Below are 24,958 nucleotides of genomic sequence, written 5' to 3' on the forward strand. Positions count from 1 at the left end.
TCAAAATGCTTATTCTACCCCAAATTCTCTACATATTTAGATCCTTAGTGATTCCTGTTCCCCGTCAAATTCTTGCATCACTTCATATAGCGCTGAAGGGGCTGGTATGGAAGGGGAAGAGGCCAAGAAGTGCCCACTCCTTTCTCTCCAAACACTGGACCCCCGGTGGAATGGGCATGACAGATGTCGGTGACTATCTCCTCGCTTCGCACTTGGCCCAACTAAAACACTGGGTAGCTCCAGGGTCCCATACAGTGTGGAGTTCTTTGGAGGAGGACGTCTGTTCTCCCCTTCCCCTGTGGACGGTGCTCCTGGCGGAAGTTTGGCGCCCTTTAACGCTAGAGAAGCTACCCATCTCTGTCAGGGCCTCGCTGCAGGCTTGGCGGGCGTTCACGTCCTGTGCGCTACCGTCATCCCAAAAAACAAGGGTCCCTATCCCTATGGGAGTATTGGAAATAGTTATACCCCATTCCTCCTTCAGAGTTTGGGTTAGCAGGGGCATAACAAATGTGGACCACATTCTGATAGGTGACACACTCAAACCTTTCCAGAGCCTACAGGCAGAATACGCGCTTCCCTCCTCTGAACATTACAGATATCTACAGGTCGCACATTTCCTCCGCTCTTTGGCATCCCCTCACATCCACTTGCCCCTAAGAGGTTGGATGTTCCTGCTTGGTAGTCTTCGCTCGATTAAAGGAACCTCCCTTTTCTACAACCTTTTTCACAACAAGCTGGATTATTGTAAAATTGTCCCATTTACAAAATGGGAGGTGGATCTGGGGGATTCATTTACTGATGAGCAGTGGAAAGCAGCCTTCCGTTCGGTTAGACGAGCCTCATCTTGCACTAACCACTGGGAATTATCCCAGAAGATAAACCTACGATGGTATCTCACACCATAACCGCCTCTCTAAGTTCATACCAAACTATTCACCCTTGTGCTGGAGGGGGTGTGGCGAAGTAGCCCACCTTGTTCATGTGTTTTGGTCTTGCAGACACCTAACCAGTTTCTGGAACAAGATATTCTCTATAATCTTGGATATCACTGGGGTGATAACCCGCCCATCTCCAGCACTAGCGATATTGAATGTGGGAGTTGAGAAGTTCCCTGTAGAGAGTAGCTCCATAGTTACTCATATACTATTGGCCGCCCGCAGCTTGGTAACTAGACAATGGAAAATCAGATGTGGTACCCAACCCCTCAGAGGTTATTGCCATGGTCAAAACGAATTCTATTTATGAGGGCATTCTCGCACGCAAAGCTGGTCATAGCGCCAGTTGTGACCGTGAGTGGTCCTTATGGTCCTCTTGGCTTTCAACTAAAGGTTAATAATATTACTCTGCTGAATACTTGCTCTTGGTTTATTCTGCTGACCGGTTGTTTTTGTTACGTTTATTTGTTATCCCCAAACCCCACCACTCCCCTACTTATTGCTGGATATGGCTATTAAATGCGATAATCTGATGATCTGTAGACAACCCACACATGGGTTTTTCCCTCTCTCCCCTATCCTCCTACCCTAGGGCCCCCCACATCCCCTCCCGCCCTTCCCCCCCCTCTTCCTCTCTCTTCCCCCCTCCCTTCCCCTCTCTCCCTTTTTCCTCTATTCTCTCCTTATTTCGCTTTCCTCCCCATCCCCCCCCCTCTTATCCCCTTCCCCGCCCCGCCCTCCCCCCCTTTTTTCTTCTTCTACTTCCCCTTCTCGTTCCCCCTTTCCTTCCCTTCCCTACTCCACAAGAAGGGATGCCGAGGCATCAACCCCCAGCGGGTTTTTAGGCAGCATAGAAGTAAAAAGTATAAAGACAAAAAATAGTCAATTGTAATAAAAAATCATCTTTAATAAACAAGAATTTTGAAAAGTATCAAATGATGTGACATACAAAAGATTAAAACCAACCCCTAAGAGGGGAGTATATTAAGAGCTCCTGGTGGTACAATAACATATTGGACACATTGCAGATAGATATACACAAATGCCAAATAACAAGGTCATTGCAAAATTGTTACACATGACACATGACACAGAAAATGCCCCAAAACCCCTGAGGGGTTGGGGGCAAACAGACCCCGACGCGTTTCGACCTACAGATGGTCTTCTTCAGGGAGTTTGTGAGAGCTAAAAAAAGCATATCAACATTAACATATTGCTTTTAGTCAAACAAAAGATGTATCTATTAGAGCACCTTGGTGCGTAGTTTTACCATTTATTGCAATGAGCGGCTGAAAGCCAGGGAGCTGGTTGAAGGATAATGGATCCACAGACTTGTCAATGGTATAAACTCCTGCTCCATGCGGGGTGGAGTGGGCATGCAGGCCTACAAGGACTCACCAGAGTCTGATCACCACAGAGGGCAAAGGCACCTAAAGAATATATATTTTTCATATTTATAGCATATTTCACAATTGTGCAGTAAAATAGCTCTATTGGGGCAAAATCCCTGCTGTAAGCTGGGATTTCCCCACTTAGAGCAGCAAAAGGAAGTGACGGGCGGTGAGCTGAATCCAGAACCGAAATAGAAGTGTACGGGCTGGGGACTGTAGGAGAAGAGTGGTGAGGATAAGACCACAAAACCAAAGCCAAATGTCAGCTAGGAGAAAGACCGAGAATGGTGGAAGAGAGCTGAGAAATAGCCTGCAATTGAAAACCACGTGAGAGAAAGTGAAAAGAGAAATGACCTGCAAATGCCAGAACAGATCGAGAGAAACACATTGCCCAAATGAGATAGAAAAGGTGAGCGGTGGATATCCAGGTAAACCATGCATTATACGGACAGAGAAACACCAAATATCGAGTGGAGCTCAAACCGCCTAACTTACTCTTTATTGGCCGTCAATAACGTTCCGCCGCCATGGTCTGGCGTAGAGAGGAGGGATCCTGGTGCCAGTATAAGCCGGACTGGCTTAAATACCTGTGGCATGGAAGGCCACAGGTGCCCTCCATCAGTGGGATCAGCGTGGTCCGCAATGGCGAACCAGGTGAGTCCCCCGGCGTTCCAGAAGGGGAGGTACTGGCCTCCCGCCGGCGTCCGCCGTCACCAAGACGACCCGACCTGTCCAGTGCGCATGAGCGGGGAGAGAAGCCCGCGCATGCGCCTCGGAGAGGAAGGGGCGGCTGGGATCCGGAACGGCGTCAGCATGGGGATGCTCCCTCTGGTGGCCAAAGCCCGCCATACAGGAGACAGAGAGACGGTCACCAGACCGAATCTCTCCCCATGCTGGGAGACGTGCAGTGGCCCACTCCAACCACGCTGGGCAACAGGAGGAGGTCCCCATGCAGAAAAGGAAAACCTCAACTATACCAAAGTCTGGGATATTGATAACATACCTTCAATCATTCGTTGTGAAACATAAACAAAATATAGGAAATTTGCAGGATCTCTGAAGAAATCCTAAAAGAAATACAATACAAAATATGAATATATATGCATAAAGTAATAATAATAATCATGTATACAGAGCCATGAAGACAAAATGTCACGGACAGAAACACCACATACAGTATTAGGTATTGCTTTGAAAGTGTAAGAGTATTAACAAACAACTTTTAAATACATTTTTAAATGAAACCCTGGAGAGTAGAGGGGATGCAAGGAAAACTTTAGAACCCCATTGGCTGGGATGGAGACCAGGTGTGGTTCACAACCAATGAGGGGGAATTGGTGAACATGGTACACCAAAAAATAACATAAAGTGAAAGAGAAGGGGAAGGAAGGAATGAAATAAGGGAAAAAGGAGTACCAGCGAGGTCTAGGATGCCACATATTGAGAGAGCTGAGCTTTCACTGTGTTTTACCAGAGGTAAAGCCCTTAAGGAAAGGAACAAATGAAATGGATTCATTGAGGCCAGGCGCTACGGTCGCCCTTAGTCTGTAAATCCACTTTTGTTCCAGTTGTAATAAAAGTCTGTTCCAATCGCCTCCGCGGTCAGGGACGTGAATTCGTTCCAAGGCAGCGAAGGTGACTTTGGGCATTTTTCTATTATGTGCTAACACTGCATGTCTCCCCAAGGGTAAATACATATTCCCGATTTCCATACTATACACGTGTTTCGAAAATCTTTTCCAAAACTCTTGTTTGGTCTTTCCAATGTAGAATGCGTTGCATTCACACTGGAAGATATAAACAATCCCCTTTGTCTGGCAGTTTGCGAAATGTTTAGGTACAAACATTTCGCCATTGGGAAGTTTGAAAATTTTTCGCTTTTCTATGTATGGACAGTGAGAACAGTGCCCACACGGGAAAGTGCCCGTGGTGGGGCAGTGTTTTTTGCTATTATCACGGTATTCGCTGCATGTGAGCTTGTCTTTTAATGAACTGGCACGTTTAAATGTAATAGCAGGCATGGGGGGAATGAATCTTTGAATTTTTAGGTCATCGGTTAGGATAGACCAATGTTGGTTGATGATGTTACGAATTGTGGAGTGCTGACGTGAGTAGCTTAGAATAATACGAGAAATATTACCCTCCGGGATGGTGTGGTTAGTAGATTTTTTGGGACCAAACAAAAGTTCTTGTCTAGTTTTGGCCAGGGCTTTTTTATATGCTCTCTTCAAACATGACCTGCTGTAGCCCCTTATGAGTAGTCTTTGTTGGAGAAGCGCAGCCTCCTTTTTGAATGACTCGTCACTGGAACAGTTCCTGCGTAACCGCAGGTACTGTCCAAATGGAATCGAGTTCTTGAGCGGTACAGGGTGAAAGCTATCAGCATGCAACAGAGTGTTGCCGGCTGTGCTTTTACGATACAATGTGCTAGAGAGGCGACCATTCAAGGTACGGCCTATCTGTACATCAAGGAAATTGATCGTATTTTTGTCGTAACTGAGAGTAAACTTGAGGTTTAATTCATTGTTGTTCATTTTCTCTACAAATGCCATCAGGGCTGCAACTGAGCCCTCCCACACAACAAAGATATCGTCGATGTACCTTAGCCAGGTAGAGACCTGGCCAGTGTACTCGACGAGATCTTCGCTGGACAGTAAATTGCGTTCCCACTCCCCCAGGTACAGGTTGGCGTACGATGGGGCACAACATGTCCCCATCGCCACGCCCTGTATCTGGAGGTAGTGGGAACCATCAAACAAGAAGTAATTATGTTTCAAAATGTAGTCCAAGCCATTGACGATGAATTCATCAAATGGTTTGCTATGAATGGAGTGTTGGCATAAGAGGCGCTTAATGGCTGCTAATCCTTTAGAATGAGGTATACTACTATAGAGGGCCTCGACATCCAGAGTGACCAAGAGAGCTTGATCCGAGATGTCGAGTTCCTCTATGGTTTGTAAAAAATGAATTGTGTCTTTGACATGGGATGGCAATGCCTGTACATGCGGTTGGAGATGTGAATCAATGACTCTACTGAGATTTTCTGTGATACTTCCATTACCGGATATGATGGGACGTCCAGTAGGATTAGCTGGGTCTTTGTGGATTTTTGGAAGACTATAAAATGTAGGTGTGCGGGGATATTTAATTTTGATGAAGTCGTACAAGTCTTGGGTAATGACGCCTGCCGTGAGGGTCCGATCAATGAGGGTATTGAAGCCCTCATTAAACCGGATCACCATGCTGGCCGGTATTGGTCTGTACCATTCTCGATTGTCCAAGATCTTGTAACACATATCCTTATAGCCCATGATGTCCATCAGAACAACATTGCCCCCCTTGTCTGAGGGTTTTATTACAATATTATTGTTTTTTTGTAGGTTTTGTAATGCTAAATATTCAGTATGTGATAAGTTGGAAGGTGTGGGACTTTTTTTGGAAGTTTTTTTGGTTGTCTTCTCTAATTTGACTATGTCTTTAACAACCTGCTGTACAAAGATGGCAATATTGGGATTGGTATTTAGTGGAGGGAATTTGGTGGAAGGTTTCTTAAAGGAAGGAGACTTGAATGAGGATTCTGTCTCAACATTGTCGAGAAGTTCCTCTAGGTCAATGCGATCGATTAAGTCGAGTGTATTATTCTCCTCGTACAGCAGGGTTAGATCCCGTAGGGCCTTAAATTCGCGCATGCTGTATTTCGACCAGTCTGTATTGTCAACATTCGTGTTAGATTTGTCGTACATGCATTTGAGAAGTAACCGACGGGCAAACAGATGTAAGTCAGTAATGACTTCAAAAGAATCAAAATTATGTTCGGGACAGAAGCTAAGGCCTTTGGATAGTATTTGTCAATCTGTAGGAGTCAGAATACGCGAGGACAAATTCACCACATTCAGTGTGTTATCTAGTTGCGGATTAGGTGGGGTAATATTCCCCTGCCTCCCCTGCCTTTTATCGGGGGGGCGGTCCCCCGTAGGGAGTTTAAAGGCCCCCTGAGCCCCTGAGGGGAAAGATAACTGACTTGTATTGCTCGATGTATCAGAGAGTGAGGACTCTGTTTCAACGGGCAATGCAGCAGAGGGGGGTAGTGGCTGGGTGGATTGTACCGTGTAGGCATAATCAGAGTCAGTCTCAACTGTTCGTTTTTTAACGTCCTGTTCGAAGGAATCTCTGAAATTTCTTGATCTTTTATATTTTCCACGGTTTCTATTAGAAGATCCGCGGGTTGGTTGCCTGCCATTTCCACCTCTGCTGATAGGTTGATTAATCTGATTGAGGTTTTGGTGAGACTCTCTGTACATATGGGACGACTTTGGAGCATATCCAGCTGGATTGTTCCACCTTTATGCTTTCCCTGCTGAGAAGGCTGTTTTATCCCGCCAGAATTTCTGTTCCTTTTTTTGTAAAATATTTTTATTATATATGGCAAGATTGTCTTGTAGCTTTCTCTGGAGACCTGAATACAAGGTATGTTTGGCAAAAGGGATGAGGGCTGTTTCGAGATTTTTGATCTCGGCATCTAAGGCAACAGTTTGTAGTTCATATTCCTTTGTTAGCAAGACCATCATGTTTTTGGAACAATTTTGTAAATTTTCCTCCCAAGCTGCCTTAAATTCATCACTGATTTTATCCAAATTTGGAAAAATTTGGATACGCAACCCTAGAGGATTTATGGATTCTCTAGTGCAGCGATCAAATGATTTAGAGTGCCAATGAATGGCTGATTTCTTTTCTAATACTTGATGTAATTTTTGAAATAAGGACGTAATTTGGGTTTCTACCTGGTCCTTCTGCTCGAAATCGGTCTCATATCCCGACATCAGATCCACCCATTTTTCACCCTGGTAGAGACTCATACTTGACAGCTTGATTCAAGGTCTCCAGAAAGAGACTATAGACTGTAGATCAAAATTTGCTAAAAGGGGAAATGTATTGTAGGGAGGAAAAAGAAGAAAGCAGTAGGGGGGAGGGGGGGGGGATGGAAAACACAGGTTCACCTATAACAGTATGTTACCAATAATACCAAAACATACCAAAACATATATAGTGGCATATATAATCACATATACGATCAAAAATATATATGTAAAGTGTAGAATTCAACCACGATTTGTCTCCAACTCGTGGTTGATTAGGGTGTCAAAGCCTGACAAGAAAAATTCATGACTCATAGGATACTACTCCACAGTGTACTCGAAAAGGGGGCAGGAGAACGGTGTTTAACCACCAAAAATGATACTAGATAAGAGTACACTGGCTATGGAGAGGCTACTCACCCAATGGTACTGTACAAGAAGGGATGCCGAGGCATCAACCCCCAGCGGGTTTTTAGGCAGCATAGAAGTAAAAAGTATAAAGACAAAAAATAGTCAATTGTAATAAAAAATCATCTTTAATAAACAAGAATTTTGAAAAGTATCAAATGATGTGACATACAAAAGATTAAAACCAACCCCTAAGAGGGGAGTATATTAAGAGCTCCTGGTGGTACAATAACATATTGGACACATTGCAGATAGATATACACAAATGCCAAATAACAAGGTCATTGCAAAATTGTTACACATGACACATGACACAGAAAATGCCCCAAAACCCCTGAGGGGTTGGGGCAAACAGACCCCGATGTGTTTTCGACCTACAGATGGTCTTCTTCAGGGGGTTTGTGAGATCTAAAAAAAGCATATCAACATTAACATATTGCTTTTAGTCAAACAAAAGATGTTTCTATTAGAACACCTTGGTGTGTAGTTTTACCATTTATTGCAATGAGCGGCTGAAAGCCAGGGAGCTGGTTGAAGGATAATGGATCCACAGACTTGTCAATGGTATAAACTCCTGCTCCATGCGGGGTGGAGTGGGCATGCAGGCCTACAAGGACTCACCAGAGTCTGATCACCACAGAGGGCAAAGGCACCTAAAGAATATATATTTTTCATATTTATAGCATATTTCACAATTGTGCAGTAAAATAGCTCTATTGGGGCAAAATCCCTGCTGTAAGCTGGGATTTCCCCACTTAGAGCAGCAAAAGGAAGTGACGGGCGGTGAGCTGAATCCAGAACCGAAATAGAAGTGTACGGGCTGGGGACTGTAGGAGAAGAGTGGTGAGGATAAGACCACAAAACCAAAGCCAAATGTCAGCTAGGAGAAAGACCGAGAATGGTGGAAGAGAGCTGAGAAATAGCCTGCAATTGAAAACCACGTGAGAGAAAGTGAAAAGAGAAATGACCTGCAAATGCCAGAACAGATCGAGAGAAACACATTGCCCAAATGAGATAGAAAAGGTGAGCGGTGGATATCCAGGTAAACCATGCATTATAAGGACAGAGAAACACCAAATATCGAGTGGAGCTCAAACCGCCTAACTTACCCTTTATTGGCCGTCAATAACGTTCCGCCGCCATGGTCTGGCGTAGAGAGGAGGGATCCTGGTGCCAGTATAAGCCGGACTGGCTTAAATACCTGTGGCATGGAAGGCCACAGGTGCCCTCCATCAGTGGGATCAGCGTGGTCCGCAATGGCGAACCAGGTGAGTCCCCCGGCGTTCCGGAAGGGGAGGTACTGGCCTCCCGCCGGCGTCCGCCGTCACCAAGACGACCCGACCTGTCCAGTGCGCATGAGCGGGGAGAGAAGCCCGCGCATGCGCCTCGGAGAGGAAGGGGCGGCTGGGATCCGGAACGGCGCCAGCATGGGGATGCTCCCTCTGGTGGCCAAAGCCCACCATACAGGAGACAGAGAGATGGTCACCAGACCGAATCTCTCCCCATGCTGGGAGACATGCAGTGGCCCACTCCAACCACGCTGGGCAACAGGAGGAGGTCCCCGTGCAGAAAAGGAAAACCTCAACTATACCAAAGTCTGGGATATTGATACCATACCTTCAATCATTCGTTGTGAAACATAAACAAAATATAGGAAATTTGCAGGATCTCTGAAGAAATCCTAAAAGAAATACAATACAAAATATGAATATATATGCATAAAGTAATAATAATAATCATGTATACAGAGCCATGAAGACAAAATGTCACGGACAGAAACACCACATACAGTATTAGGTATTGCTTTGAAAGTGTAAGAGTATTAACAAACAACTTTTAAATACATTTTCCCTACTCCTTCCTTCCTACAATACTTCTTTCTACTATCACTTATTCCTCCCCCCCTTCCCTCCTCCCGCCCTTCCTCTTCTCCTTCCCCTTTCCCCTCACTCTCCTTCCCTTAGGCCGAATCCCCTTCCCAATTCAATCCATCCCCTTCTCCTACCCCTCCCTCCTCCTCCCCTCCCCCTCCCCCTCCTCGTCTTCCCCCCCTCCCCTTCTCCTTGTTTCTCCTCCCCTCCTTCCCTCATTTCTCTCCTCCTCCTCCCTCCCCATTCTCCTTTACTCCCCCTATACTTAATTTCCCTTCTTCTTCTTCCTCTCCACTCCCTCCCCCTTACCCCCCCCCTTCTCTCCTTCTTGCCGACCACAACCAAATTTTCATATCCGCCCATGTTGGAAGACGTATACTGTATTGTGTGACGTATTACATCTTGAATGGTCTGCCCAAGACTCTTGCTGATATAATTTGTATGACAATTTTACATGCTGTACATATCCGTGTTGCAATATGTATTTACTTTCCTTTGTTATGATATGTCATAATTTGTACTGTTCCTTTTAAATCTAATAAAAAACTTTAATGGAAAAAAAAAAGGCCTGGATTCTTTCCTGGGTGGACTTAATATAAATGGGTACTAATATTTATAGGTAAAGTTTATCCAGGGAATATTTGATTGCCTCTTGGGGGATCAGGAAGGAATTTTTGTCTCCCCTGTTTGAATTGGATCATACCTTGCTGGGGTTTTTTCGCCTTCCTTTGGATCAACTGCAGGTATAGGATTGTGTATATGGGATTGTATGGTTGGGTTTTCATTATTGTTTTTTTTTTTTTTTATTGACTAACTATGTAACATTGCAACTCAGATAAACTGATCATGGGTACAGTGCTTTGCAGGCTCCTGGGGGGGGGGATAATAAATGAAGATTTTTTTCTGCAAAAATATATATTTTTTCAAAGGCAATCTTAGCCTTTAAAGTCAGCTCTGCTTCAACTCCTTCACTAAGTGAAAACACAGTTGCAGTGGGAATTTCCACTTAACTTAATGAGTGAAGTGAAATTTGTAAAATAGTGAAGTTTGTAAAAAGAAGGCTTTTACAATTGAATCATATAGCATCATGAGTATGGACAAGACACATCAATTAAGAGAAAACGCATCAAAGTAAACTGCATACAGGGATACTTTATGAGGGAAGATTTTCCTTAATCCTCCTGCCTGTCTCCAAAATTCAGGGTTGTCAGCACCAAATAAATTATTATTGCAGCCCTTGCTTAGCGTTGAAATAGAGGATATTTATAATGCATAGAAGAATAAATAGTGAAATCTGTAGGTAAATAGTGTTTTTTACAATCGGTACACAGCATTCATGTGATCAAAACAGGTCCAAAATAATGTTAAAGGTCTGTGTTCCTGAGAGCTACAGTATGTCAACGCAGAGTGAACAGCATAAACCATAAGAAAAATCCCAAGTCTCTGTGCATACATAGGTGCATGAAACAATCCTTGATGTTCAGACAGCATCCATATACTGTAAACAGTCTTATATAAGTCTTTTCCTCAGGCAATAGGGAAACAATCTTACCAGCCTCCAGGATTGCTTTTAGTTCAAAGTCAGAATGATGTTACATGAACTTATAATGAAGCAAACTCCACAAAGGAATTGCAGTCACATAATGTAACGTCAAAAACGTAAAGGTCAGAAAGAAGATAAAGTGGTCCCCACGAGCCTACCCCCATTTTTTTCTTTTCATTATAAATGTTTTCATTTATACATGTTTTTGTAATTTTTTTCAATTATTGAGATTTGTATTGGCTTTTGTTTTAGTAACACTGCATCGCATACTAGCACATTATGTGAAATTTACCTGCAAACTAAGCCCTTGTTGTCACCGCTGGAGGCTACATCCATCTTCACCCGTCTTCCTTCCGGGTCCGCATACTCCAGCTGTGTGACTGGCCAGAGCCGCCGGTCATTGCACAGGTCTCTGAAGAGATGGCACGAATGACTGTTCCTTCAGAGCGCATGCGCCGATGATGTCATCTGCTGCATATACAGTAAATATCTCCTAAACGTTGCCTTATTATAAGTCTTAGTATAAGCTTACCTATAGCTACAAATAATCAATGGAAGTTAACTTCCTCATTAACTCAATTTACAACCACACTCTGGTATTTGTCCTTTAGCCAACTGCAAATCCATTGAACCCTCCAAGTATTAAGTCCTAGCTTCTACAACTTTTAAATTAGCTGTTATAATGTGCTTGTAGAGGCTTCACAAAATCAGCTCAACCTGCTAACATGTTTCGCTTGTAAGGATTTATCAAACCTAATTGTAAAGCCCACATGACACCTGCTTACAGGAGAGAATGGGACCATATGCAGGCTTAATTATTTATTTGTGGTCTAAGGAATAAGGCACCGAACTGATTGCAGGTCAGTCGCAGTTTAGCCAGGGTCAGACTGGTTTATCCAATCTACAGCCTCCCATTAACTCTCTTTTTCCTTTAACTGGTTTAATTTAAATATTTTCAAAATTGCATTTAGCATTTTACTACATATTGGGGTTTTCCATTATTTTGTTCCAAGTCAACTGCAAGACAAGGATCATGAAAGGTAGAGTTTAGCAGGATACTTTTGTGCTGGGCCTATCTCAAGTACAGTATGTGTGTCCTTTCCTAAAACAGTTTTTTTTTTCTTTAGGTAGAGTGGTACTGGTTCTGTGGCACAGTTGTCATATATTGTCTCCAGGTGGTATAGTGTAACTGGGGACCTTAAAATGTATGTTGGTGGCATAAATGTCCATAAAGGTTCTCGTTTATCCAGCTCAAGGTATAGCTAGATGTAGTTAGTCACATTCCACTGGACTTGTTGTGTAATGTTCTTTGTAACTATCTGGAACAGTTTATCTGGACTTTACTAAAGTTAAGCTTCAATGGTTTTGAAAGAATTGTATGTATATGGGTACAAAACTGATAACATGTAACATGTCGAAAGGGTAGTGATAATTGGATCTTCATCTAAATAGTAAGATAGAAAAAATTCTGTTTCTCTTGTTTATAAATGTTATAGAGATGGGAATAAATAGTTCAGTTTCAGTGTTTTCTGATTGTTTCGTTATTATAATAATTATGTTGGAATAATTTGTTTTCCAAATGTTTTACTGTATTCAGATTAGTTTCATATATTTATTGTTGCGCATCAATTCATATTTTTGAAAGTTCTGTTATTCCAGAAGATTGGTTATTTCTCTGCTAGTCCAACCCACAAAGAGAAATGGAATGAGCTGATTGGACATATTGACTGGTGTCACATGCATCCGAAAGTAACGAATGGAACAAAATTAATTTCAAAATCATTTGTTATGTTAGGATTCGGAGATTGTGATGGATTCACCTCCATCCAACCCAGACACAATGAGTAGAAATAATTTTTTTTTTTTCACTTTTATACCTTATTGTATTTATTGCCAAAATGTTTACATTTTCTATGTAATACATTTTATATAATAATGAAAAATGTTAATGTAGAAAGAATCCGCTGATTATCAAAGAGTCAAAGACTACTGCACTGCTCTCAACCTAATAAAACAAATTCATCAGTATTAGTACATATTAATTTGGTATATTATTAAGTTGAATTAAATTCCTTTTTCCCAACTGACTTTGTTGGGCTGCGCACATACAAATTAAATGAATGGTCTCTCAAGTTCAACCCAATACAAAAATAATCTTTTTAGATTATTCATGCTACGCTCACTGCAATAAAAATGAATGGATTAGAATCAATTTGGATTATTCGTTATGCCAATTTTTTATTTCTAATTTTTTATTATGATAATGACCCCAAACACACCTCCAAGACGACCACTGCCTTGCTAAAAAAAGCTGAGGGTTAAAGTGATGGACTGGCCAAGCATTTCTCCAGACCTAAACCCTATTGAGCATCTGTGGGGCATCCTTAAATGGAAGTTGGAGGAGCGCAAGGTCTCTAACATCCACCAGCTTCGTGATGTGGTCATAGAGGAGTGGAAGAGGTGCGTAAACAAGCGCCGTGCATTCTTCAGTAGAAAAAAAAAAGTTTTTTTAAAAATCTGAACTTTTTTGGTCAGTAATTTACGCCTCTTGTGTGCAAATGCGCACAAATATGCGCAATGCTCATTTACATACCGCAATGCTCATTTACATACTGTGCAGAACAGGAATGTGAGAATATGTTTTCGCGCATTTGCGCAAAAATGCACGCATTCGCACTAAACTGTGCAAATGCATATGTGTGAAAATGCACGCAAATACATACAAAAAAAACGGCTGAAAAAGTAAAGGTTCAAACAGGATCATGTGCAAGAGGCCTTATGTGAATATATAAACTTGCTAACTTCAATGCATTGCACATTTAGGCTTCATCAGAAAAAAAAGAGGTAATCTGTGGTATATAAACAATGATTAACCTCCCTGGCGGTATGATTGTTTCCGATTTTAGGTGCGGAAAGCAGTACAATTATTTTGCTAGTAATTCTTAAGGACGAGCAGCCCAAAAAACTAGATACATATGAACTAGTTACATAATAAATAACTATAAATAAGTTAAAGTATATATATATAGATATATATATAGATAGATATATACGTATACATATATTATATATATATATATATATATATATATATATATATATATATAAATATATGTGTGTGTGTGTGTGTATATATATATATATATATATATATATATATATATATAAAGTACAGTAAAACTGCAGGAAAGGGCACTGGGGGGCAAACTAATGTCAATTTATTTTGTTTTGTAATGTAATCCAATAGGATTACAATATATCAGTGTGTTTGTGTGTTTAAGTTTTCAAATTTGCCGCCAGTTCCACCCCCCTGCGAGTGTCACGTCGCAGGAGATGGAAGCCGGGGCTCACAGCATCGGGCGGAAGATCCGGCCGCCGTATGCTGCAGTGACACATCGCGGGATCCCGGGGACAATGTAAGTACCCTCTACCAGGATCCAGCGATGCTCCCTTGCGGTACCCCAAGTGTGGCTCGGGGTTACCGCTAATGGCAATAAAATTTCCCCCCACCGAGCCACACTCGGGAATACCGCTAAGGAGGTTAATATGATAAAATAGCATATAGATACAACATATACACTATATAAGATGAGCTTACAAGGAAAGGTCAAAGCCACATTTATGGTCATTAGTTCCTCAACCCAAAGGCCAAAACTATACCTCGTGAGGGAATGTAGGGGAAAATAGGAAATAAGAGGGGGACATTCTAAACCCTCATTCATGGAGTGTGCTACTAGAATACATAAAGGCGAGTAAATAATGCATATTGGTATATGTGTTAAATATGTATATTAAATTATCTAAATTTTATTACCTACCAACTTATATAACCTCCACTGTTTTGGTGTAGAGTAAAACCTTGGATTGCGAGCATAATTCGTTCTAGAAACCTGCTTGTAATCCAAAGCACTCGTATATCAAAGCAAGATTCCTCAATAGAAAAATAATGGTGAAAATCAGATGATTCGTTCTGCAATCATTTATTTATAAATCCTTCAGTTTATAGTCCATATAAAAAGGTTATAGCAATGTGATATGTTGTGTAACCATAAAATCTCCATTCACAAATAGCAGCCTCTACAAGGGGGTTAGAAGCAAAATCCAGCAGTAGCTACAGAGTATAAAAGAAAAGAGAGGCGCCTCTCTTTTTTATGTCTACATCTAACGAAGATACAACATTTAGCAACTTACGTGGTTGATGATTAAAACAGGCACATCTAAGTATGCAGGCATCCGGGGTAAAACTGTCCACATAGACTGTTTACCGATTTGTCTTGTAAAACGCTCTCAAACCAAGTTACTCTCAATCTAAGGTTTTACAGTATACTTTTCTCTTCTCCTATCCAAAGTTCGCTGAGGTAAAGTTAATCAATACATTTCATAATATGTAATAGATTATATGTATTGCGTTTACATATAAATAGTAAATAACATGTTTTAAGGTATTACCATTACCAATACTAGCTATTCAACACAAAAAGGACAATGTATTTTTCTATATAATCCTCCAAACAATGGGCATGAAAGGCTGGCTCCATAAATGTAAGAATAATGGAAAAAAATAATCAGCACAATCAATATGTAAAGTGCTAAAGGTAGTGCATCCAATGCCTTCTAACCCAGGCAAATACTGCTGCTAACACTATCCAAGTATGTTTGCTAAAAACATCTCAAATGTATACTAAACCATAAAATCAAAGTAGTAAAAATGGGTAAACATACAATAAACAAAATGAAAATAAATAGTACTGAATCAAAATGTAGCTCTATATAAAGTGCAAATGAACAGAACTCACTAATCGAACTCCCTTGGCAGGACTAGTGGTCCTTAACCACTTTGCCGCTGCTCACTAGAGCTCTACTGCGGGAGTCGGGCCAGGGGAGGAGCAGCGGCGGCGATCGCCGCTGCTCTTCCCCGATCGTCGTGGAATCGAGTGTGGAGATCCGCCCGCTTGTGTAAACAGAAGCGGGCGGATCTCCTAAGTGACAGGCAGGGTCAGATTGCAGAGTTCAGCATAGCTGAACCTGCTATCTGTCCTTGTGTCACATAGTCCCCTCCCCCCACACACGTCAGTAAGCACCAGGCATACATTAACCCCTTGATCACCAATAAAAATTAACCCCTTCCCTGTCAGTGTCATTTTTACAGTAACAGTGCATATTTATAGCACTGATTACTGTAGTAGTGTCACTTTTACCCCCAAAAGTGTCAAAAATGTCAGTCAAGGGTCCAATCTGTCCACCGCAATGTCGCAGTCTCGCAAAAACAATCGCAGATCGCCGCCATTACTCGGTAAAAAAAACCACCAAAAACGTCAGAAATGCGCAAACCAATCAAAATACGCTTGTTGCGATTTTTTTTACCAAAAATATGTAGCAGAAAACAAATTGCCATAAAATTATAAAAAATTTTGATTTTTACATTTTTTTGGGGGGGGGGGGAATTTCATATAAAAAAATGTGAAAAATATTGTTATTTTTTCAAAATTGTTGCTCTTTTTTTGTTTATAGCGCAAAAAGTAAAAATCGCACAGGGGATCAAATACCACCAAAAGAAAGCTCTGTTTTTGGGGAAAAAAAAGGCGATCAGAATAAAAATAATAAATAAGGAGTAAATAACAACAAATGAATATACCACTGTGGTAGGATCGACTAAAATATTATTCACAAAAGATCCCATAATGGAAAACACTATATCATTTATTAGAAAAAAAAAATATGTTCCTTTACCCTAACTTCTGGCTCCCTAGAGGTCTGTCCCACATACTGGATGCCACAAGAACATTCCAGCATGTAGATTACCCCTTTTGTGGAGCACATTATAAAATCTCTAATTACATAAGATTTACCTGTGGAGTTAGAAGTAAACACTTTCATTTTCTTTTTGTAATTCTTTGAAGTCCTGCAAGCTTTACATTTCTCACAGGCATACAGGAAAAAGTCTACCTAAACTTCTCACTTTCTCAATTTCACTTTTGATCTTGGACTGATGGCAGCCTTTCACTAAAAAAGATCTCTCTAGTATCTCTGATTGTCTTAAATTTCCTCCTCATCTGTGCAATTTCTACAAAGAGGTATAAATTGCCCTCTTGGGATATTAAAAAGCCAAGATGTATGATGGCAACTATTCAGGGAAATAAAAACATTACAAGCTGTTGGCTTAAAATGATTTCTTGTACTAAAACTCCCAAGGGAATTTGTAATTTCCTAATCTAAAAACATCACAACTTCAACTATTATTCTAGTTTAAACATTGCATAAAGGACCTTAAATCATTCTCCTTCCCCTGCCAAATCATGAATAGGTGTTAGAAACCGCAAACTGGCGTTTGCGCATGCGCGAACCATCTTCTGGGATATTCAATGGCTAACGTGCATTCGCCAATGGCTCTTCCTTGACCTTGCTTGTTTGCTGCCCGTCCTGACCACCGGCTTGTTTGATCACTCTCTTGGATCCTCCTTGTCTGTTCATCTGCCTTCAGGCCATGACCAGTTCCCCCTGGTGGGGCGACCCTGGGGATCGAGACCTGGTATTCACCCACAGCCAAATCCATCCTCACCATCAGAGGCTTTGGTGAAGACCGGTGGATACTTAGACTCCACACCTCAGGCTAGCCTGTGTTACTCACCTCAGGGGTTCCCATCCAAGCTCCGCCCACCGGCAACGGTAAGCCTTCTCTGCACAACAGGCTTCCACCAGCATTATAGCAGTACAAAACAGCCATGTCAGAGCCTGCAAGAGAGGCCTCACCGTTGGAGGAGATCTGCCAGCACCTAGCAGCTCTGTAGCAAGCCGTGAAGACCCTCCAGTATGGTTACACACAGCTAGAGGGACAGTTGTGTTCTGCAACTCTCCCAGGGAATCCTCCAGTGTTATCTGCTCCATCCGCTGCTGCAGCGTCCGCAGGATCTGCACCTGGTCCCAAGGTGGTGATGCTGCCACCTGAACCTCGGGTTCCAAACCCTGAAAAGTTATCAGTAGATCGGGGTAAATTCTGAGCCTTTCGCAATGCCTGCCAGTTGTACTTTTCTTTGCCACCCCAGACCTTTTCCCTGGAGGCCACCAAGGTGGGGATCGTCATTTCATTGCTCCTAGGCGAACCTCAGTCCTGGGCCCATCGACTCCTTGAGGAGGGCAGTCCCCATCCGGACTCATTATCATAATTTTTTATGGCCATGGCCCAGCTTTATGATGATCCGCAGTAGTCCTCCCCAGCAGTAGCTGCACTTCATGTTCTCCAGCAGGGTCACAGGCCCATCGAGGACTACGCCTGAGTTCTGATACCTCATGAAATGAGGCGGCACTGTGGTATCAGTTATGCCTGGGCCTGTCCGAAGGACTAAAGGACGAGCTGGCCCGAGTGGGTATACCTGATGCTCTGGAAGATCTGATTTCCCAGGCCATTCAGAACGACCGCCAGCTTCGAGAGCGCCGGGCAGAACAACCTCCACAACAGTTCCGGCCAACTTGGATGCTGCCACGGGTAACACCTCCGTCACATTTCTCCCCCACTGGATCAGTCCCTGCCAGTCCCGCTCCTGCCGGTGCAACTCCAGATGAGCCCGAACCCATGCAGCTCGGGATCATGCGACCAGCCCTGTCCCCAGAAGAGAGGCGTCGGCGGCAAATGGGTAACCTTTGTCTCTATTGTGTAAAAGCAGGCCATTATGTGCGTTCCTGCCCTGCAAAGTTCTGTAAATTTCTTCCTGTTCCTCCACCTAGTTGTGTGGCATCTGTTACCAATACCTCCCACTTAGCTTTCCCTGTGTCGTTGCAGCTTCCGGAAGGTACCTTCCCGGTCACAGCGATCATTGATTCAGGAGCCTGCAGCTGCTTTATTGATCGCACCTTCGCTGTTCAACAAGGCATACCTCTCCAGCCTAAGACCCAAGGCCTCACCGTCTTTCTGGCCGATGGGTCCCACATCAAATCCGGACCTGTGACCCAGGAAACCCCACCTCTTCCCATGGTCTCCTCATCTGGCCACAAAGAGATGATAAGCCTAGATGTTATTGCATCTCTGTTATTCCCCGTTATCCTGGGTTTACCGTGGTTGCAGGCACACAACCCGCAAGTTGATTGGACCACAGGAGCCATCAAGTTACTGTCACCATACTGCTGGAACTCCTGCCTACCCATGTCACCCAAGTCTTCCAAGACCTTACTCTGCCTCGAATCTGAACCTGACCTACGCTCTGTTGTGCCCCAGGCTTTCTGGATGTTTTTAGTAAATGGGGAGCTGAGACATTGCCCCCCGCATCGTCCATACGATTGCCCCATCTAATTGCTTCCTGGGGCTGAATTTCCATTCGGCCGGATTTATCACTTATCCGAACGAGAATTGGATGTGCTGAAGGATTATGTGGACGAAAGCCTAAAGAAGGGTTTCATCCACCCATCCACTTCCCCGGCAGGGGCAGGCATTTTCTTTGTAGAAAAGAAAGATCACTCCCTTCGACCTTGCATCGACTACAGGGATCTAAACAAGATCACCATTAAGAATCGCTTCCCCCTTCCTCTGGTTCCTGAGCTTTTTCAGAGGCTCAGGTCTGCCGCCCTGTTCACAAAATTGGATCTTCGTGGGGCCTATAACTTAGTCCGCATCCGAGAGAGGGACGAGTGGAAGATGACATTCCGCACCAGGTTCGGACATTTCGGATATCTAGTGATGCCCTTCGGCCTCTGAAATGCTCCTGCTATGTTCCAACATTTCCTGAACGATATCTTCAGGGATTGGCTGGACATTTTTGTCATTGTATACCTGAAGGACATCTTGTTTTTTTCGGCATCCCTTGAACAACATCGTGAGCATATCGGAAATGTTCTCAGCCGACTCCGCCAGCGCGGTCTCTACGTCAAGGCTGAAAAGTGCTATTTCGAGCAAAGCAGCATTCCATTTCTGGGGTTAATAATTTCCACGGAGTGAATAAAGATGGACCCCCAGAAAGTCTCAGTTATTCTGGATTGGCCTCCGCCATCTGACAAGAAGTGAGTACAGCGATTTGTAGGCTTCGCCAATTTTTATAGGAGATTCATAAAGGGATTTTCCAACATCATTGCTCCTATCACCCAGCTCACCAAGACAAACGTCCCTTTCTCATGGACTCCTGAGGCCCAATCCGCTTTCACATTTTTAAAGAAGCTCTTTACTTCTGCCCCTATCCTGAGCAATCCAGATCCTACCTTACCCCATCTCCTCGAGGTAGATGCTTCAGAGGTCGCTATAGGGGCAGTCATCTCTCAAAGACAGGGGGGTCAAAGACCTCATGAACCCAATAGCTTTCTTGTCCCGAAAACCCTCCACAGCGGAGAGGAATTATGACGTGAGAGATCAGGAACTCCTAGCTATTAAAGCCGCACTGGAAGAATTGCGATATCTGCTCGAGGGTGCAGCACACCCTATTCTCACTGACCACAAAAACCTCGAGTACCTGAGATCTGCCAAGCGTCTGAGACCCGTTCAAGCACGATGGGCACTGTTTTTCTCAAGGTTTTCATTCCACATTACCTACCGACCATGCAGGGACAGCTTTTTGTGGGCCGGGGACAATATTTTCGTTCCGGAGGACATCAGAGTGGCAATTCTAGGTGCCTGTCACGATCATCCTCTAGCCGGTCATTTTGGTATCCAAAGAACTCTCAACCTTTTGCAACTCACCTTTTGGTGGCCTGATATGGAGAAGAATTGTAGACACTATATGCTTTCCTGCACCATTTGTTCCCGGAGCAAGACTGCAAGAAGTAAGGCTTGGGGTCTCCTCAGACCACTCCCAGTTCCTGACAGGCCCTGGCAGACAATCGCCATGGACTTTATTGTTGAACTCCCTCCTTTGGCAGGATGCTCCGCCATCTTTGTCGTTGTAGACCGGCTTTCCAAGATGGCCCACTTTTTGCCCCTCAAGGGTACTCCCACCACGAAAGAAACTGCAGACATCTTTCTCAAAGAAATAGTTAGACTACATGGGGTACCGACAAGTATAATTTCTGACAGAGGGGTACAATTCATGTCCTGTTTCTAGAAAGCGTTATGTGGGCTCCTGAAGATTGACCTAGCTAAGCCTACCATCAACAGACTAACGGTCAAACCGAGAGGACAAACCAGACCCTGGAACAATACCTTCGGTGTTTTACCACCTTTGTCCAGGATGACTGGGTAGCCTTATTGCCATTTGCGGAATTCGCCTACAACAATTCCAAACATTCTGTCACTGGACAATCTCCCTTCTTCACCAATTACGGTTTTCATCCTTCCTTTCTGCCTGACATTCCATCTGAATCCGGAGTTCCCGCAATTCAGGACACGATCGACTTCTTCACCCGTAATAACAATCTGTTGCAGGAAACCTTGACCAAGGCTCAGACAGCGTCCAAGAAAGTCTTTGACGGGAAAAAGAGGGGAGAGTTGATACTTCAACCAGGCAACCTGGTTTTGCTGTCCACAGCTAACCTCCACTTGGCCTGCCCATCCAAGAAGTTGGCTCCCAGGTTTATCGGCCGTTTCCAGTTAAAAGAAGACTCAATGCCGTTTCCTACAAATTATCCTTACCTGATAACCTGTGGATCCACCCTGTGTTCCACGTCACCCTCTTAAAGCCTGTGATTCCCGATGCCTTCCCCAGCAGAAACTCTGGACCCCCAGAACCTGTGATTGTGGATGGAAACGTGGATTATGAAGTTGAGGCCGTACTTGACTGTCGGGAAGAGAGGTAACCAGCTCCAGTACCTTAACAAGTGTAGGGGTTAAGGTCCGGAAGAGAATTCCTGGGAACCTGACCAGAAAATCCATGCCACAGACCTAATCCACAGAAGAGGAGCTTGTTGGGCACCCGGAGGTTGCCCTTAAGGGGGGGGGGGGCAATGTTAGAAACCGCAAACTGGCATTCGCGCATGTGTGAACCATCCTCTGGGATATTCAATGGCTAACGCGCATTCACTAACGTGCACGCGCATTCGCAACGTGCGTTACCCCACGCAGGTTATGCGTGCGCGTGTGCGCACACCTTGACCCAGACGTTTTGGTGCCAAAGAAGGCCTATTTAAAGGCAGCTGGTGCACTTGCACTTTGCTGTTTTGTCTCCAGCTCCTCTGTGTTCCTGAACCTGTGTCCTGTTGATTCCTGCCTGATTCCTGTTGACCTTTAGCTCATCCTTGACCTCGCTTGTTTGCTGCCTGTCCTGACCCCAGCTTGTTTGACCACTCTCTTGGATCCTCCTTGTCTGCTCATCCGCCTTCGGACCTTGACCAGTTCCCCCTGGTGGGGTGACCCTGGGGATCGTGACCTGATATTCACCCGCAGCCAAATCCATCCTCACCATCAGAGGCTCTGGTGAAGACTGCCCACCGGCAATGGTAAGCCTTCTCTGCATGACAGGCTTCCACCAGCATTATAACAATAGGTCATCAATGTACCTTTTTTAAAAAATGTATTGCTTCAGTCTATCTTTAAACACCTCTTCTTCCTCCCAATGGGCCATAAAAAATATTGACCACACTGGGAGCAAAGCGGGCCCCCATAGCAGCTCCCATTACTTAATGATAATGATAATTTTTCTCCATACCAGAAATCATTATTATGTCCAAATCCATATTCTAGGCAAACAAAAATAACCCATCTATGCTTATTTGTAAGGTCCAAGGTCTTCAGTGCCCATTCCACCGATTCTAAAGCATCCTGGTGTTTTATTATAGTGTACAGGGAGCTTACGTTCTCTGTAGTTAGAAACCAAGGAACTAAATTGGGGAGATCTTCCATTATTTGCAATAAATGTTTAGTATCCTTTAAAAATGCTTTGGTAGAAATTACTAATGGCTGTAGGTGGATATCTATGTCCTAAACGTGCTGACAGGCAATCGACCCCATTAACAATAGGTCTCCCTGGTAGCCTAGTGGCGTCTTTATGTACTTTCGATAAAAAATAAATAACAGGTGTTCTACATGTCGCAGGTAACAGGAACTGTTTTAATTCAGATTCTTTTCCTTTTAATCCTTCCTTGATCAATTTCTCTAAATCTTTTTTTTAAATCTCGCACTGCACTGGTTCCCAAAGGGAGATATGTGGCCCTATCACCCAATAGATTATTCCTTTCCTCCTTCTAATAGTCTTTGGTCATTAGCACTATTCCTCCTCCCTTATCGGCAGGTCTAACTATAACTAGGGATGATCGAACAGTTCGGGTTGACCATCGGTTCGACCCGAACATTGGCTGTTCGAGGGTCCGCTGAATTCCGAACTTTTTGCTGAAAAAGTTCGGAATTCGGCAACCAGAACCAACCAAAATGCAATGGGACAGGAAATGGGCTTTAAAAGCCCGTGATTGGACCAGAACCATCAGTAAAAGACAATTAAGGGGCAGGAGAATGCTAGGAATGTGATTGGAGTGACTAGGGGGTCCAGAGGCCAATCATTAGTGAATACGCCCCCCAGTATATAAGATAGCCCCGCCAAATTCCTAGCATTGGAATACAGGGACGTGGAAGAGAGTGGAAGCAGTTGCTACTTCTGCTTCAAAGTGTCATTTAGCAATTTTTAGTGTGAGGAAAGGGATATCTAGTGTAGTTAAGGTACTATTTTCCACTATAGTTAGATTTAATAATCTAGTTTCTGTAGGGAAAGTGTTAAGTGTAAGGGGACCGTAGTGTAGTGTAGGGTTAACTGAGTCTGACTGCTATGGCAGGGTGACAAAACCCTTCCATGTCAGGGTGACCGCTATAGAGAAAAGATTGTTTCTCTTAGGGCACTCATAGAACAGCGATATGGCTTCTCCCCTGTCACCCTGCTTTTTGCTGCAGGCGTTTATAGGGCTTTTTTGAGGACATGTTTGGAGTCAGGCATGACATCTGAACTTCTGTGTAGGGTTATATATACATACACCCATGTATGTATATATACACATACACATATATAGGTGTGAAAGTAGCAGAAACCTATGCTTGCGCTAATGAAATAATTAACACCCATATGGCTTCTCTGCTATCACACCTATATGTGTGTATGTGTATAAATACATATAAATGTGTGTGTATATATATATCCCTATACAGAAGTTCAGATGCTTTACCTGCCTCCAAAGACCCCAAAAAAATGCCCAAAAAAATTGCCTGCTGCAAAAACACACCTGGGCGTTTTTGTAGCTGGCGTTTTTTTGGGCATTTTTTGGGCGTCTTTGGAGGCAGGCATAACATCATAGTTTCTGTGTAGGGGTATATATACACACACCCATGTATGTATATATACACATACACATATATAGGTGTGAAGGTAGCAGAAACCTATGCTTGCGCTAATGAAATAATTAACACCCATATGTCTTCTCTGCTATAACACCTATATGTGTGTATGTGTATAAATACATATAAGCGTGTGTGTATATATACACCCCTATACAGAAGTTCAGATGCTATGCCTGCCTCCAAAGATGCCCAAAAAAACGCCAGCTACAAAAACGCCCAGGTGTGTTTTTGCAGCAGGCGTTTTTTTTGGGCATTTCTTTGGGGTCTTTGGAGGCAGGCAAAACATATGAAATTCTGTATAGGGGTATATATACACACACACTTATATGTATTTATACACATACACACATATAGGTGTGATAGCAGAGAAGCCATATGGGTGTTAATTATTTCATTAGCGCAAACATAGGTTTCTGCTACTTTCACACCTATATATGTGTATGTGTATGTGTATATATACATACATGGGTGTATTTATATATACCCCTACACAGAAGTTCTGATGTTATGCCTGCCTCCAAAGACCCCCACAAAAATGGCCCAAAAAAACGCTTGCTACAAAACCGGCAAGGTGTGAAAATAGCGGAGCCATATCCCTGTTCTATATTAATTCTAATACAAACAACCTTTTTTTTCTGGTTCTGGACATGCTACAGAGCTGAAACTTCACAGGTACACTTTTTAGACCCCCCAGACACTAAATCCAAAGAAATCTCTTTTTTT

The sequence above is a fragment of the Pelophylax lessonae genome (assembly GCF_965119305.1).
Source record: "Pelophylax lessonae genome assembly, chromosome: 3".
Classification (NCBI taxonomy): domain Eukaryota; kingdom Metazoa; phylum Chordata; class Amphibia; order Anura; family Ranidae; genus Pelophylax; species Pelophylax lessonae.